This window comes from Pongo pygmaeus, chromosome 17 (assembly GCF_028885625.2).
Source record: "Pongo pygmaeus isolate AG05252 chromosome 17, NHGRI_mPonPyg2-v2.0_pri, whole genome shotgun sequence".
In the NCBI taxonomy this organism is placed as follows: Eukaryota; Metazoa; Chordata; class Mammalia; order Primates; family Hominidae; genus Pongo; species Pongo pygmaeus.
In genome coordinates this window covers 55,356,551-55,374,093 of record NC_072390.2, presented here as the reverse complement: position 1 = coordinate 55,374,093, position 17,543 = coordinate 55,356,551, and the positions used below count along the sequence as shown (strand labels likewise).

At 36.7% G+C, this 17,543-nt stretch overlaps 1 long non-coding RNA gene across 4 annotated transcripts in view; it reads left to right on the top strand.

Annotated features, from left to right (window-relative positions):
* LOC134738444 (uncharacterized) overlaps positions 1-14,807 on the top strand; it is a 71,008-nt gene extending 56,201 nt beyond the window's left edge. For all 4 annotated transcript variants that reach the window (XR_010124174.1, XR_010124172.1, XR_010124171.1 and 1 more), the window contains one exon: positions 10,971-14,807. This is a non-coding gene — a long non-coding RNA (uncharacterized LOC134738444). The remainder of the gene's footprint in view (positions 1-10,970) is intronic.
* Positions 14,808-17,543: the final 2,736 nt, after the last annotated feature.

Here is a 17,543-nt window from a genome sequence, read left to right as displayed (position 1 = left end):
CTTGCATTTTTAAATATGTTAAAATATATATACTGCTATGCCACACATTTATTGGTTTAGGGTTTTTTTTTTTTTTTTTTTGACAGTGTCTGGCTCTGTCGTCAGGCTGGAGTGCAGTGGCACAATCCCGGCTCACTGCAACCTCTGCCTCCCGGGTTCAAGCGATTCCCCTGCTTCAGCCTCCCGAGTAGCTGGGACAACAAGTGCACACCAACACGCCCAGCTAATTTTTTGTATTTTAGTAGAGACAGAGTTTCACCATGTTGGCCAGGCTGGTCTTGAACTCCTGACCTTGTGATCCACCCGCCTCAGCCTCCCAAAGTGCTGGGATTACAGGTGTGAGCCACAGCGCCCGGCCGGTTTAGTATTTTAGTAACTGCATTTCAGTATAATTGGTTTATTTTGAAATCCTGTATATTGGGTTATAGCCACTACAAGTTTTAAATGCATTTGTTTCATAGCATTTCATACAATTTTATACTGAAAAGAAGTCCAAACTGCCAAAGGGGTCTACAGAGTAAGAATGCTTCAGAATTCCTAAAATAGAGTTATATAGAGGATCAAGTAAAGACATTAAAAACATACTGTTGAATGTTGAAAGAACAAATTAGGTTGAAATCTAAAGTGCAATACCATTTATGTCCATTGAAAAATCAGTCACACCACATTAAAAATACATACAAACAGGCAAGCATACATATATTAAAGAGAGGAAAGTGACGAGTAAGTGCACATGTGAGAGTGGGCTTTAGGTAGAAAGATCAGGTATATAAGATAAAAGTAATGAAATAAAGACCATGTAAAAATCTATGATGCTAGGTGTCTGCATAGGAGGGTCAAAAAGGAAAAATAAAATGAAGATTTTTATGTTGGTTCGAGACCCATCACCTCTAGTAAGCCACTCAATATCCAAAACAATCCTTAAGAGAGAGAGTCCTTTATCTCTGGATTTACAACAGGCAGACTCTACTTATGTAGGATAGGAAGTATTTCTCTTTCTCTCTCTCTGTCTCTCTCTCTCTCTCTCTCAATAGCAAGGGGTCTAACACAGGTATGCTCTTGAAGTTTCCTTTTTCTGCTCTCATCAATGGAGCCAAGAATTTTTTTTTTTCCATCACCACTTGTCACTTCATCAACATTTAAAGCAACCCTTTTTTTCTAAAATATGTGGGGCTTGTCTTCTCAGCACAAATGGCCTTTGAATAGCGTCTAAACAAACTAAAAAAGTGTTGGTCCATGCGTGTGCATGTACATTGAGGCAAAGTGTAAGTATATACTATTTTGTGTACCAGAGATCACATTCTGTATTGCATATATATTCCTCACAGATCTTCATTTCAATCCTGACCACATAATGCATTGCTTCATAGTATTTGTTAACTGAAAATATGTTAGAATTGTTTGACAGCAAATAAGACATAATTTTCTTTGTATAAATTATGAATTTACATCTTTGGCCATGGGAAAGCCATATAAATACTTCCATACATGTCAAAATTTCTTTTAGTAGATTTGAATTCGTATCTTATATTCTCATTATTTATCAGAAATATCCCCTTTTCTCATGAATTTCATGAATTTGACCCATGGCAGTTTATCTTGAGACATTTTATTGGCATATTAGTTTGTTGGCCACACTTTTCCCTTGACAAAACTGGTTACTCTGCATTCAAATGTTTGTCTTGGGAGCTGAACAATGAAAACACATGGAAATATGGCGGGGAGCAACACACACTGGGGCCTGTCTGAGGTGTGGGGAAGGAGGAGCATCAGGAAAAAGAACTAATGGATGCTGGACTTAATAACTAGGGGATGGGTTGATCTGTACAGCAAACCACCATGGCACACATTTACCGATGTAACAAAACTGCATATCCTGCACATAAGCCCTGGAAGTTTAAAAGTTGAAAAAAAAAAAAGAGTGTTTCATCTTTCTCTATATGAAATTTACTACTTTTAATTCACCAGAATATAAGTGCTATGAGGACAGGGTTTTTATTGCTCTTAATTCTCTTACATATCCCCACTGAGTTATTCCTCAATAAATAGTTGTTGAAGCAATTATATGAGCAATAAAAGAAAATATAAGGTAAATTGAATTTATTTTTTAAATTTTCTTATAGTTTATGTTTCTGTTATTTTAAATTTCCCATAATGTGTAAGGTTTCCCATATAATTTTCTAATAAAATATCTAAAAACGTCAGTTCATTTTTTTTCAGTAGTTTCCTTGCTTACAGCCTAGCAATTCTTGACAAACTATGGTGATTATTTTCAAAGCTTATTTAGGAGCTGATGAAAGCAGAATAACATTACCATCTCTAATTTGTTCTAATTATTTAGAAAAGAAAACATATTACAATTTACTAGTTTAAATCACATACTGTATGCTGCTTGTTTAAAAAATATATTAATTCCAGTGAGAAAATATGCAAATTTTCAATATATTCTGTCAATCATTACTTAATATTTAAACTCATGCTGAGATATCTCTTATATTGTACTTTTATGATATTTTATTCTAAAAATGTTTTCCTATCTAGCTGTTGAAATTAAGAATAGATATTTTATGACTAATTTCCATCATACATTGAATTCCCAATCCAGACCTTTTAATACCTGTATTAGTTACACAAGTTTTCTGTCATATAAACTAACCACATTGCCTACTATTAAAGTTCTTCCCAGAAAGTGATTTTGGCAGACTGTATGGCTAACCAACTATTAAAATCAAAGCTATATGAATTATATACAATTTTTTAAAATAACTGATTAAGAATATTAAAGGAAACAAATCTACGTGTATTTCAGGGTAATCAATGGATGTGATTTATTAGGGTATTGAAAAAGTGTGGGGCAGTGTTAAATCTAGTTATTCAAAAAGGACGAGAAAAATGGGAATAGAAAACAAAAGTGTATGAGCTCCTAGAGAAAGTGGATAATTTAATTACAAAGAAGTGGACAGAAAAGTTCCATTGTAGGAGGGACAAGAACAGTGGCAAGAGACCAGTTTTATTAGGTCAGCCCGTTGCTTGCCAATCTTATTTAAACTTCATCACTTTCCAGATTGGAAGGGTGAGTTTCTAATTAGCTCCTTTTTCATCAGTCAAGGCTCAATCGCTCTAAACAGTCTTTGGGTAATGATCATATCCCCTCTTTGATCAACTTTGGGGAAATTGCAGAGCCAAATATTAAACAGGTGCTTATGAAATTTTGCTCAACCACCTGTTCTCTCGACCCCTGGCTGACCCAGTTAACAAAGACCAGTGTACTTCAATTAGTCCAAGTGATACCAAATATAACCAACCCTTAATTAATACTGGGCACTTTTCTCTCAATCTTGCAATCTGATTTTCTCAAACTAATCTTCAGTATATTTTATATCTCAATGAAAAAATCAAAAAGAACCTGTAACTCGAACCTAAAATAATATATGTATAATCTTGGCTACAATAATAAGGCCTATAATCCTCCCCCACTTAATTTACTATTCATTTAATTTGTTCATATTTCATTTGCCTTGGGGCTAAAACAACTGTTTGTGTAGAACTGTTAAAGCATTTTCCTTATGCTAAAAATAAATGTCTCAAACTTTGCTGTCCATAAGAATCATCTGGGGAATCAGTAAACAAGCAGAATCCCAGATTCTAGGTCTCACTTAAGAATTGCAGAATAAGCCTAGGTCGGATGCAGCCTAGGGATTGGTAGGTTCCACAAATTCTCCAGGTAACTCAAGTGTAGACTAACACCTGAGGATCATGACAACAAACTTTTATTTAGAACTTTGAATGAAGCTTCTCAATTTTTGGTTGAATATTTATTTCATTGTTTAATTGTAAAATAATACTTTTATGTAGGGTAATATGACTATTTCCAGCAAAGAAAAATCCCATAAGAGGTAGATGAAAAGTGTCTGGGACAGATAAACAAAGAGATAAGAATTACTCTTTAATTTCTCTCCATGCTCCTCTCCAAATTTGTTCATCCTTTTATTAATTGTAAAAAAAAATCAGTTTCTATCATTTTCCATGAAAAAGTATATAGACATTTATTTATATATACACACACACATATAAATGTATATATATGTATATAGTATATATATGTGATATATAGTATATATACATATATATTATGTATATATATTATGTATATAATGTATATATACATATATACATTATAGTATATATATATGATATATAGTATATATACATATATATACATTTATATGTGTGTGTGTATATATATAAATATATATATATTTTCCTGGAGTGTGTGTGTGTGTATATATAAGCACATTTGGAGACAAGATAAATACCACCGCTACATGATGGAGTTAAAATGTTGCAGTGGTTAAAGGTTTGTGGTTGGGAGCCTAATAGCCTGCATTTGAAACCTGGCTCTACTGTGTACCAAGTGGGCAAAGTTCTTTATCTTGTCTAAACCAGTTGCTGCTTTTTCACCTGGAAAATGCGGTTAATGGTACATATTTATTGAGATTAATGTAAAAATTAAATGTTTGGCTCATAGATATTGCTTCATGTATGATTGTTTACTGACAGATAACAGTGTTCTCTCACTTCTTTTTACTGTTTATACCACTATATATTTAAAATTTCTCTATTAAACTTGAAGTTTTTATTACCTGGTATTGTAAGTATGTAATTGCATAAAAATTTCTATTTCTTAAAAAGGAATGTTTCTTCTTCAAGGGCAGGCAATATTTATTACTACCTTTATGGTAGCCACTAGAAAGGCAAATGCTTAATGCAACATGTGATCATTAAATATGCATTGAGATGAATTACAATACTAACCAAGTGAATTACATATGTGTGTGTGTCTGTGTATATTATCTACCATTGTATAACAAATTGCCTACAATTAGCAGCTTAAAACAGCGCACATCTACGACACGTATTGATTATCTCAACATTTCTGTGAGTCAGGAATCTTGACACAGATTAACTGGGTCCCCTGTTTCAGGGTCTATAACAAGGCTGCAATCAAGCTTTGGGCCAGGGCTTCAGACTCCTCCAGATGCCTGACTTGGGAAAGATTCATTTCAAAGCTCACTCACATGGTCGTAGGCAGAATTCAGTTCCTCCCAGACTGTTGGACTGAGGGCCTACCTCTGTTCCTTGCTGGTAATTGTTCAGAGGCTGCCCGCAGTTCCTCACCACATGTGACTCTCCAGCTTGCTTCATCAGAACAAGCAAGAAAGAAATTCCAGGAAGAGACTGCTGAAAGCAAGATGGAAATCACAGTCATTTGTGCCCTAATTATGACCATACTTTATTCTAGGCAAGTCTCTAGGTCCAGTCTATACTCAAGGGGAGTGAATTACTCAAAGGTGTGAATACCAGAAAGCAACACTAATTGGAAGCCTTGTGAGTTTATGTTAAAAATACCACTATACATGTACATGTTTATGGCAAGGCATACTTAACACTTTACGTAGCTGGGAGGTGATTAATAGGGCCATTCTTTTTTGTTTGTTTATTTTAATTTTACTTTAAGTTCCAGGATACATGTGCAGAATGTGCAGGTTTTTTTACGTAGGTATACATGTGCCATGGTGGTTTGCTGTACCTATTGACCCATCCTCTAAATTCCCTCCCCTAGCCCCCCACCCACCAGCAGGCCCTGGTGAGTGTCATTTCCCTCCCTGTGTCCACGTGTTCTCATTGTTCAACTCCCACTTAGGTGTGAGAACATGCAGTGTTTGGTTTTCTGTTCCTGTGTTAGTTTGCTAAGGATGATGGCTTTCAGCTCATCCATTTCCCTGCAAAAACATGGTCTCATTCCTTTTTGTATATGTACCACATTTTCTTTATCCATTCTATCATTGATGGGCATTTGGGCTGATTCATGACTTTGCTATTGCTGCAATAAACATATGTGTGCATGTGTCTTTATAGTAGAATGATGTATATTACTTTGGGTATATACCCAGTAATGGAATTGCTGTGTCAAATGGTATTTCTGGTTCTAGATCATTGAGGAATCACCATACTGTCTTCCACAATGGTTGAACTAATTTTCATTCCCACCAACAGTGTAAAAACATTCCTAATTCTCCAGAGCCTCACCAGCATCTATTGTTCCTTGATTTTTTAATAATCACCATTCTGACTGGCATGAGTTGGTATTTAATTGTGGTTTTGATTTGCATTTCTCTAATGATTAGTGATGTTCAGTTTTTTTTCATGTTTGTTGGCCATTTAAATGTCTTCTTTTGAGAAGTGTCTGTTCATATCCTTTGTCTACTTTTTGATGGGGTTATTTTTTCTTTTCTTGTAAATTTAAGTTCCTAGTAAATTCTGGATATTACACCTTTGTCACATGGGTCGATTGCAAAAATTTTCTCCAATTCTGTAGGTTGCCTGTTCAATCTGATGATAGTTTCTTTTGCTCTGCAGAAGCTCTTTAGTTTAATTAGATCCCTTTTGTCAATTTCGGCTTTTGTTGCAACTGTTTTTGGCATTTTCTTCATGAAGTCTTTGCCCATGCCTATGTCCTGAATGGTATTGCCTAGATTTTCTACTAGAGTTTTTATGATTTTGGACTTTACATTTAAGTCTTTAATCCATCTTGAGTTAATTTTTATATAAGGTGTATGGAAGGGGTCCAGCTTCAGTTTTCTGCATATGGCTAGACAGTTTTCCCAGTATATTTATTAAATAAGCGATCCTTTCCCCATTGCTTATTTTTGTCAGGTTTGTCAAAGATCAGATGGTTGTAGAAGTGTGGGGTTATTTAAGAGGCCTCTGTTCTGTTCGATTGGTCTATATGTCTGTTTTGGTACCAGTACCATGCTGTTTTGCTTACTGTAGACTTCTAGTATAGTTTGAAGTCAGGTAGCATGATACCTTCAGCTTTGTTCTTTTTGCTTAGGATTGTCTTGGCTATATGGGTTCTTTGATTCCATATGAAATTTAAAGTAGTCTTTTCTAATTCTGTGAAGAATGTCAATGATAGTTTGATGGGAATAACATTGAATCTATAAGTTACTTAGTGCAGTATGGCCATTTTCATGATATTGATTCTTCCTATCCATAAGGATGGAATGTTTTTCCATTTGTTTGTGTCCTCTTTTATTTCCTTGAGCAGTGATTTGTAGTTCTCCTTGAAGAGGTCCTTCACTTCTCTTGTTAGCTGTATTCCTTGGGATTTTATTCCCTTTATAGCAATTGTGATAGGGAGTTCACTCATGATTTGGCTCTCTGCTTGCCTATTTTTGGTGTAAAGGAAAGTTTGTGATTTTTGCACATTGATTTTGTATCCTGAGACTTTGCTGAGGTTGCTTATCAGCTTAAGGGGTTTTTGGGCTGAGATGACAGGTTTTACTAAACATAAAATCATGTCATCTGAAAACAGAAACAATTTGATTTTCTGTCTTCCTATTTGAATACCCTTTATTTCCTTCTCTTGCCTGATTGCCCTGGCCAGAACATCCAATACTATGTTGAATAGGAGTAGTGAGAGAGGGTACTCTTGTCCCTTACTGGTTTTTAAAGGGAATGCTTCCAGCTTTTGCCCATTCAATATAATATTTGCTATGGGTTTGTCATAAATAGGTCTTATTATTTTGATATATATTCTGTCAATACCTAATTTATTGAGAGTTTTTAACATGAAGGGTTGATTAATTTTATTGAAGGCCTTTTCTGCATCTGTTGAGATAATCATGTAGCTCTTCTTGTTTAATTTATCCTTTTACCATTATGTAATGCCTTTCTTCATCTTTTTTGATCTTCGTAAGCTTAAAGTCTGTTTTGTCAGAGACTAGGTGTGCAACCCCTGATTTTTTTTTTTTTTTTTTTTTTTTTTTTTTGCTCTCATTTGCTTGGTAAATTTTCCTCAATCCCTCCATTTTGAGCCTATGTGTATCTTGGAATGTGAGATGGGTCTCCTGAATATGGCACACCTGTGGGTCTTGACTCTTTATCCAATTTGCCAGTCTGTGTCTTTTAATTGGAGCATTTAGCCCATTTATATTCAAAGTGAGCATTGTTAGGTGTAAATTTGTTCCTGTCATCATGATGCTATGTTTTTTTTGCACGCTCATTGATGGAGTTTCTTCATAGTGTCATTGGTCTTTATGATTTGGTGCATTTTTGCAGTGGCTGCTACCAGCTTTTCCTTTCCATATTTAGCATTTCTTTCAGGAGCTCTTTCAAGGCAGGCCTGGTAGTAATGAAATCCCTCAGCATTTGCTTGTCTGGAAAGGATTTTATTTCTCCTTTGCTTATGAAGCTTAGTTTGGCTGGATGTGAAATTCTGGGTTGAAATTCTTTTCTTTAGGAACATTACATATTGGCCCCCAATGTCTTCTGGCTTGCAGAGTTTCTGCTGAGAGGTTCACTGTTAGTCTGTTGGGCTTCTCTTTGTAGGTGACCTGGCTTTTCTCTTGGGCTGCCTCCAACATTTTTTTCCTTCATTTCGATCTTGGAGAATCTGATGAGTATGTGTCTTGGGGTTGAACTTCTTGTGGAGTATCTTAGTGGTGTTCTCTGTATTTCCTGAATTTGCATGTTGGCCTGTCTTGCTAGGTTAGGGAACTTCTCCTGGATAATATCCTGAAGTGTGTTTTTCAGCTTGTTTCCATTCTCCCTGTCTCCTCCAGGTACTTTAATCAATCGTCGGTTTGGTATTTCTACTAAGTCCCATATTTCTTGGAGGCTTTGTTCATTCTTTTTCATTCTTTTTTCTCTAATCTTGTCTGCATGTCTTATTTCAGCAAAGTGGTCTTCAAACTCATACTCTTTCTTCCACTTGGTAGATTCGGCTATTGATACTTGTGTATGTTTCACAAAGTTCTCCTGCTGTGTTTTTCAGCTTCTTCAGGTCATTTATGTTCTTCTCTAAACTGGTTATTCTAGTTAGCAGCTCCTCTAACCTTTTATCAAGGTTCTTAGCTTCTTTGCATTGGGTTAGAACATGCTCCTTTATCTCAGCATAGTTTTTTATTACCCATCTTCTGAAGCCTACTTCTGTCAATTCATCCACCTCATACTTCATCCACTTCTGAGCCCTTGCTGGATAGATGTTGTGATCATCTGGAGAAGAGGCACTCTGGCCTCTTGGGTTTTCAGCGTTTTTTCATTGATTCTTTCTCATCTTTGTGAGTTTGTCTAGTTACAGTCTTTGAGGCTGCTGACCCTTGGATGGGGTTGTTGTGGGGACTTTTTGTTGTTGTTGTCAATGCTGTTGTTGTTGCTTTCTGTTTGTTTGTTTTTCTTTCAATAGCCAGGTCCCTTTTCTGTAGGGCTATTGAGGTTTGCTAGGGGTTCACTTCAGGCCCTATTCATCTGGTTGGCTTCCATGCCTGGAGATGTCACTCAAGGAGGTTGGAGAAAAGCAAATATCTGTGCCTTCTCCTTGTTCTGGGATCTCTTACCTTCAGTGGCACAAACCTGATGCCAGAAGGATCGCTCCTGTATAGGGTATCTGACAACTACTGTCAAAGGGTCTCACCCAGTTGAGTAACACAGGGAACAGAACCCATTTAATGAAGCATTTTGTTCTTTGGTGGAGGAGGTGTGGGTTTTCACTTTGGGGAAACCCACTTGTATGGGCTGCCTAGATTCCTTAGAATTACCAGGAGGAAAGTCTAAGGCTGCTGCTCCACAGATACTGTGACCTCTTCTCCCTCTAGGGGCTCAGGCCCAGGGAGATCAGGGTTCTGTCCCTGAACCTCTGTCTGGAGTTGTTGCATTTCCTGCAGGGAAGCCCCTCCCAGTGCGGAAGGATGAGTCAGGGTCAGGCCTGAAGAGGCGTTCTAGCCACAGTCTGCCACAGCCAGTGTGTTGAGTTGTGAGGGACACCTTTTGGGACCAAGACGCCCTGCCTCCCCAGCTCCAGCAGGGGAAAAGTGTGGCCTAGAGCTATAAACATGGATGCCACCCTTCCCCTGCCCAGGGAGCTTAGCGTGTTAGGCAGTTGTGAGTCCCAGTGCTGGCTGCTGCCCCTCCCCAAAGGATCTCAAATGGCTTAGACAGCAGGCAGTCACAGCTGTGTTGCTGATTGCCCTCCCCTTGGGAACTCTGCAGACTTAAGCAGATTCTAGCTGAGAGGCTGATGAGAATGTGCGCAGCTCTGAGGTTGGAACCGTAGGCCCCAGTGGTGTGGGATCACCAGTGGGATCTTCCGATCTGTGGGTTGCACAGTTCCATGAAAAAGCATTATTTCCCTGGCTGGGTAGCACACTCACTCTCTACCTCCCCTGCCCCATGTCACTCTCAGGTGGGCCGGGGCAGCACTCTGCTCTTTCTTCCTCTCCGTGGATCATACCAGCCACCTAGTCAGTTCCAATGAAAGAACCTTGATAGCCTGGTTGCTGGTGAAGAATTCACACCCTAATGATGGTTCTTTGATCACCACTGTTTCTAGTCAGCCATCTTGACCCCACCCCAATAGGTCCATTCTTTTAAAGCGTTTATTCTCAAACTGTAGCCTATCTTCAGAATCACCTAGAACCATCTACAGAGTTTCTGATTCAGTAGATCTGGTGTGGGGACTGACAATTTTAAGTGTATAACAAGTTTTCAGGTAATGCTCTTGCTGCTGGTTTGTGACAAAACTTCAAGTAACCCATGTTTCTAGCATATACCAGGTCTTACTGTACAAAGATAACCAGGACTCACCTCCTATCTGTAATGTGAGCTCATTTTTCAGTCAAACTGGCAGACTTCCTTCTGTCTGCTGAAAGAACTACCTATATATGCCAACTAGGTCTATTTCTGAAAGAGACATTAAGGCTTCATTGGCTAGAGGGGTTTTCTTTTATTAGCCATATTCCTGATGAGTAAATGAATGGAGTGTAGAAAAATTACAGGTAACCCTTGTCCGAGATTTAAAAAATAGTTAAATTTAGGATGAATATTAAAGAATAAGAAGAATTTTGAGAGACAGAAATGGAGGTAAAGTGAGTGACCTAATAAGATCACTCTTTTGTTGTCCATTGCAGAACATTCTTGACCTCCAGATTAAAAAGAAGGAGAAAGAGAAGGAGAAGGAGGAGCAGGAGGAGGGGGAGGAGGAAGAGGAGGAGAAGGAGAAGAAGTGGAAGAGGAAGAGAAGAAGGAAGAGAAGGAGGAGGAGGAGGAGGAGGAGGAGGAGAAACCTAAAAGATTAATTAACACCATGGAAAGCACTTTGGAATTGCTTTCTAAACCTGCTATAATGAAAACAAATAGACGTTTTGATTAAATGGATATCATTAGGATGGTATGTTATGATCTTAACCCCTGGTTTAATGATCTTATTAAGACCAAGAAAAATTCATTATGGACTCTCAGATCAAATAATTCATTTTACAGAGCCAAGGAAAAAAGACTATCTGTTTGCTCAGGATGGAAAGACTGTCTTGAATGTAAGTTAAAAAAAAAAAAAGAAATTCAGCACTGAGAAGTGTATATAACTATCTTTATTTCAAAGAGGGGAAAAGCATAGTCAAAGACAACAACAGTGAAAAGCACAGACTGGGATGGAAAGAATGTAGGTCATGGAGGAGCTTTTGCTTCGAATCATTCTTTGCCATATTTTGCCTCAGCCCATCCCCCCCAAAATGAGGAACTGTGTGATGATGTGATAGGGTGGATAAACTGGGATAATTACAACCTCATCACTTTTACTTGGATTAAGCAAGAGGATTAAGACGAAATTGCCAAGGAGTTTAAAGAAGACAGATTACAGACAGGAAATCAGGAGAGCCGTGGTGAGTAACTGGAAGAGAATAGCATGAGAATCAAGAGAAGGAAGTGGAAATGGAATGGATCAAAATTAAATCAGGGAGCATCCATGAGATTCATAAGGAATGCTACATGCCACCAAGAGACAGTGTGTGCCCTCAAAATGCTGTCATTGAGACCTGTACTATAAGGACTCGTTACACTGAGAAAGATGATGGAATGTCTTTTGGCTGAGGTCTTCACCTAAATATTTGAAGAAAAAAAAATAAACTATTAGACTACTGAGGAACTCCCACTTGAAAGTGTTTAAGATCAATTCACCTAAAACCTTAAGGGCAAAAATTTAACAACACTGCCTGTGGCTTTGCCAATGGCAATCTATTTTCTGTGTCTTGTCAGGGCACACTGAAGGGAGGTTATAGCTAACTGCTGGCAGTCTTCTTTCATGTCTCTCTTGAACACAATACTTCAAGCCAAACCATTTTGACATTGCTTTATCTGTTCAGGCTTGACTACATAGAGCATTAAGACCTCAGCCACATGAACAGGGAAGGGAAAAGATAGAGGTTGAATCAGGCAGGGTGATGGATAGAAAAATTAGACTAACTGTAAAGCAGCCCCTTTAAAGTAGTCAACTACTGTGCAAACTTTGTAAATTCTACTTGATTAGATTAAGAATTAATGTCTGAGAATGTCCAATGCAGAGTGAGGTCCAACCAGTAAATTATGCTCGAACTCAAATCAATGGGATGCTGCACATTTTATTATGAGTGGAAACAATGGCTTAGGTTAGAGAGCAGGGGATGATAAAATACAACTAGAGGATAAAAAATGAGTACAATGTCAAAACTCTACCCTTTGAATAGAGCAATTAATGAGGATAATAGCTGAATCAAAATAACTGGGCCACATGACAGAGGAGTATATAAAGTTTGTGACCTTACGTACTCACAGATGCTAAGGTTTTACCCTCTGGCACAATGGAGTGGTGATAGGTTCGCTGTCTAGAGAACTGAGCCTGTTGATATCTTTTTGCCCATTTCCCATCTAGTTGAGATGGAAAAAGCATCCATGGGTAAAACTAGCAGGATGGGAAAGGCGGTAGTTGACAGAACACATTACCACATTTGATACAGGTCATTGCCTCTGCTTCTTTCTGCTGATGGGACTTCTTGTCTGCTAAACTAGACAGTCCCATGTGTTGTGAAATTACTTCTTCCAGTCACCTGTATATTACCTTGTTACCACTTCCTTCACAGCCAGGGTGCAGAGGGATCTTCTGTCTTTCCTGAAGACTGAATTTCATAAAAATCTTCCCAGGAGACCTTGTGGTACAGTAGAGAAAGCACAAGTTTTAGAGTCCGGCAAAAATTAAATTTCAATTACATAAATGTTATTTGGGTGCTGTGTTTTACATAAGGCTCAGTTCTTTATCTGTGAATGGATATAGTATTGTCTATCTTAGGATGCTATTGAGATAATGAAATGAGAAATAAAACATTTAAAATCTCTAGCTCACTGGCTGACACTCAACAAGTGTGAATTTCCTTCACCACACCCTATATCATCTTTGCCCTTCTCTTACATAGGGTTTCATGGGACTCACCTTCTGCCGGTTAATGTACTCTATCTTTGTGGTCCTCCACGGCATCTTACCTTCAAGCACAACACATACCATTGGGTATTGTTTTACTCAAGGATGGCCAGGTGTGTGCCTCTAATGGCTCATGGGGAAAAACAATCTCTCTGTTTAATCAAGGGTGTCATTACCAACCAGATGGTTGAATATCTAGAATTAATCAGTTATTGGGTACCTGTAGAATTTAAAAAACAGAAGGCTGCCAAGTTAAGACAGCCTTGACAACTTGTATATACCTTGAAATTTTGTATACACATTGGCAGAAGTAATACAAACTTTACATCATTTCCATCTTATTATAAAGTTGATACTAATTGGATCTCAATAAGCCTTGACTCTCATTAAACGATGCAAATATAACCTACCTTTTCTTTCCCTTGACAAGGTTTTTTTTTTTCTGTTGTTTTTGTTGTTTGTTTTGATGTGTTTTATATTATTTTGTATTATTTGGTTTTGCCATACGATGGTTACAAACAGAAGAGGTTAAAATATTCTTGAAAATGCATCAATAAATAATTTATGTTGTCTTTTAATCAAATAACATAATGTATCAGGATGTTTGCATTTAGAATGTTACTGTGTCATTGTTAAAATAATATAAATTTGCTGATTGGTAGCTATGTTTCAGGGAATATGCCAAGTCTGAGAAGAGGTAATTTTTAAACATTTAGGACTATGTAAAAACCTGAGTAATGCTTGAGAAATAGTCACAGAGCTGGGCTACTCAATTTAAATCAAAATATATGAAGGAGGTCCCAGAACTTCTTTTGAGAGGAGAGATAAGCTAGTTTACCTACAGAAGTAGGCCTGTTCAGTTTCAATGGATATATGGTAAGAAACATTCAGAGAATCTAAATCCCTACTAGAAGAAAAAGTAAAAAATAATTATATTGTGAGATAACAGTAAGACATATGGGTATTTAATTAGGAAGCCTATTGGACTGTACACCAAAGAAACCAGCCTCTCATGGTGATGGGACCCTCAGAATAAAATGAAGAGGAAGCTCTTAGGTAGGAATATCATCAAGTTGGAGAAATCAGCATGGAGCCCTAATCATCTTACAAGCAGGGCTTGAGCCTTCTGAGAGTATTACTCTGTTGTTCTTCCCATTGAAAATTTAATGCAGTATCTCCAGAGTTTCACATTGACTCAGAGAACCCGCAAAATCTCCTGGACTCCTGGGTGGGGTCAGGATGAGACTTTTCAGCAAGAGTGAGCTTCTGAAATTGAAAGGGTATCAGGTGGACTATGTAGGAGTTTAGTTATGAAGCTACTGGGATGATTTCAGGGTACCTCTTTTCTAGAAGGTTTAGGAGAAAAGCAAGCAAAAAAAATTTCTTGATTTATTGACATAACTCCTAGGGACAAACAGTGTCACATACCCTCTGAATATAATATTTATGAAATTCCCCTTCACATTGTATAGCGATCCATTAATAAGGAGGAAATTATTACATGTCTCTTCATAAAGTGGGTTGAGTGGTAAAGAATAAAAATGAGTGTCTTATTTCTACAAAATATGTGAGCTATTTCTGGATGTAAAAAATCTAGTTTTTCTAAGGTAGCACTATCTCATAAAAATATAACACATGGCCCATATGAAATTTTAAGTTTTCTAGAAGTAACATCAAAAATGAAAAAAGAAACAGGTAGAAATTTTAGTTAAATATTTGACTTAGAGATAATAGCAAATTCATATGCAGTTTTAAGAAATAATATATTAAGATCCCTGTATCTTATATCCAGTTTCCCCCACAGATAATATCTTACAAAAATAGAGTACAGTATCACAACCAGGATATTAATATTGATACAATCCATCATTTTATTCTTATTTCCCCAGTTTTACTTGTACTCATTTATGTGTGAGAGAGTGTGTGTGTGTGTGTATGTGTGAATTAGTTTTATGCAGTTTCATCACATATTGGTTCGTGAGTCCAGCACTGCAGTCAATACACAACAGTTCCTTCACCAGAAGCATCCTTCCTCCTACGCTATTGTAACCACAACCACCTCTCCTGTCTACCTCTCCTGTCTCACATTCCTAACCTCTGGCAACCACTAACCAGTACTTCATGCCTATAACTTTGCCTGGTGAAGTTAATTAATTTTAATAACACAGTTTATTTAACCTAGTATATCCAAACTATTACCATTTTAACATGTATCAATATAGAAATATTAAGACATTTTATAACCTTTACATAATACCAAGTCTTTAAAACTGAGCTGTATTTTTATAGCACATATCAATTTAGATTAATGATAATTTGAGTGTTCAATGGCTACATGTGCCTTATGGCTACTGTATTTAGCTCAGATCTACGAGATGGATTTTTGCCCTAAATCTACCATGTTATCCAATTTAGAGGTGTAAAATTTAGGGAAATGTAGAAACCAGGGAATGTTGGAGAGTTGAAAACAATCTTAATGTTTAGCATTAGGAATCCTATGTAAAAGGTTGTAAAATACCCTAACAACATGAAAATTATGTTTACAAAGAAGAAAAAATAACCTGATATAGGGTGATTATATATTTCATTTTGCCTGGGACTAAGGAGTTCCTTGAGATATGGGCTTTTCACTGCTATATAACCCCATTGGAACCCTAACCCTAACTTGATGGGAAAATCCTTGTAATGGTTAATATACATATGTACTTAGATAATATATATCGATATAGGCACATAGATATGAATGATTTATATATGTTCTATACACAAGAGATCAGCAAAAATATTCATAGGAAAGTATTTTAGAAACAAATTTAGTAAATAGGGAATCATTTTTAAAAGTAAAGCTGAGGTATCACATTAAAATAATTGGCTTATGCAAAGCAGGCATAGAACAATACGGGCTTGGGAGGGCTTTCAATTTTTTCATTGTAGAATTACAAATGAGACTAGAAAAATCTTAACATCGCCTCCATTTTTAAAATTCTGTAATGATAATTCCAAATAAGCCTTTGTACAGCCCACAATTACTACCAAAATCAGGAAGCAATTTCAATATTCATGAAAACGTTCATAGAGGATCTGTGAAGCAAATATGACTTTGAAAGTCAGGTGAATTTGGTCTATGTGAATGGAAAAAGGAGGTAATTCCTGGAAAATGAACAATAGGGAACTCAACAAGGCACAGAAATGAAACAATTGAGCTAAAGTCTTTGTAGGAAACATTTCAAGCATGGAAAAAACTATTTTAAAAGAACTTTATTGATAGCCCTTAAATAACTTTTCTCTGTATTAATAACTGAGCAGTTTACATTTGCCAAAGATTTTATAAACACAAGTTATGAGTTTAAGGGAAATGGTCACTTGTTTTAAAACTTATTTTGGTTTAGATCACATATCATTCAAAGCCTTTATCTATGTAGACAATAAATAATAAATAGCTTTTGATGCTGGTGGGAGATGTGGGAAGGGGAAACTTGCCTTTCATTATTATGTCAGTTTCAAAAAGTTAATTCTTCTAGTACACCATTGTTCAAGTTCATGTTTTTATCTAAAAAAGACTTTGATAACAGTCATAACAAAAGTTTCACTGGTACATGAACAAGTCATTCCTTTACTGTTTCTGTGAAAAAATGGTACCCAGTTACTTTTTCAAAATGTATAAAGATATTGAATCTTCGTATCCATGAGCACGGAATGTTTTTCCACTTATATGTGTCCTCTTTTATTTCCTTGAGCAGTTCTTTGTAGTTCTTCTTGAAGAGGTCCTTCAGAAGCAATGGGGAAAGGATTCTCTATTTAATAAATGGTGTTGAGAAAACTAGCCATATGCAGAAAACTGAAACTGAACCCCTTCCTTATACCTTATTTAAAAATTAACTCAAGGTGGATTAAAGACTTAAATGTAAAACCTAAAACCATAAAAACCCTGGAAGAAAACCTAGGCAATACCACTCAGGACATAGGCATGGGCAAAGTCTTCATGACTAAAACACCAAAAGCAATGGAAACAAAAGCCAAAATTAACAAATGGGATGTAATTAAACTAAAGAGCTTCCGCTCAGCAAAAGAAACTATAATCAGAGTGAACAGGCAACCTACAGAATGGGAGAAAATTTTTGCAATCTATCTGTTTGACAAAGGGCTGATACCCAGAATCTCCAAGGAACTTAAACAAATTTACAAAAAAAAAAAAAAAAAAAAACACCGAAAAACCCACAAACAACCCCATCAAAAAGTAGGTGAAGGATATGAG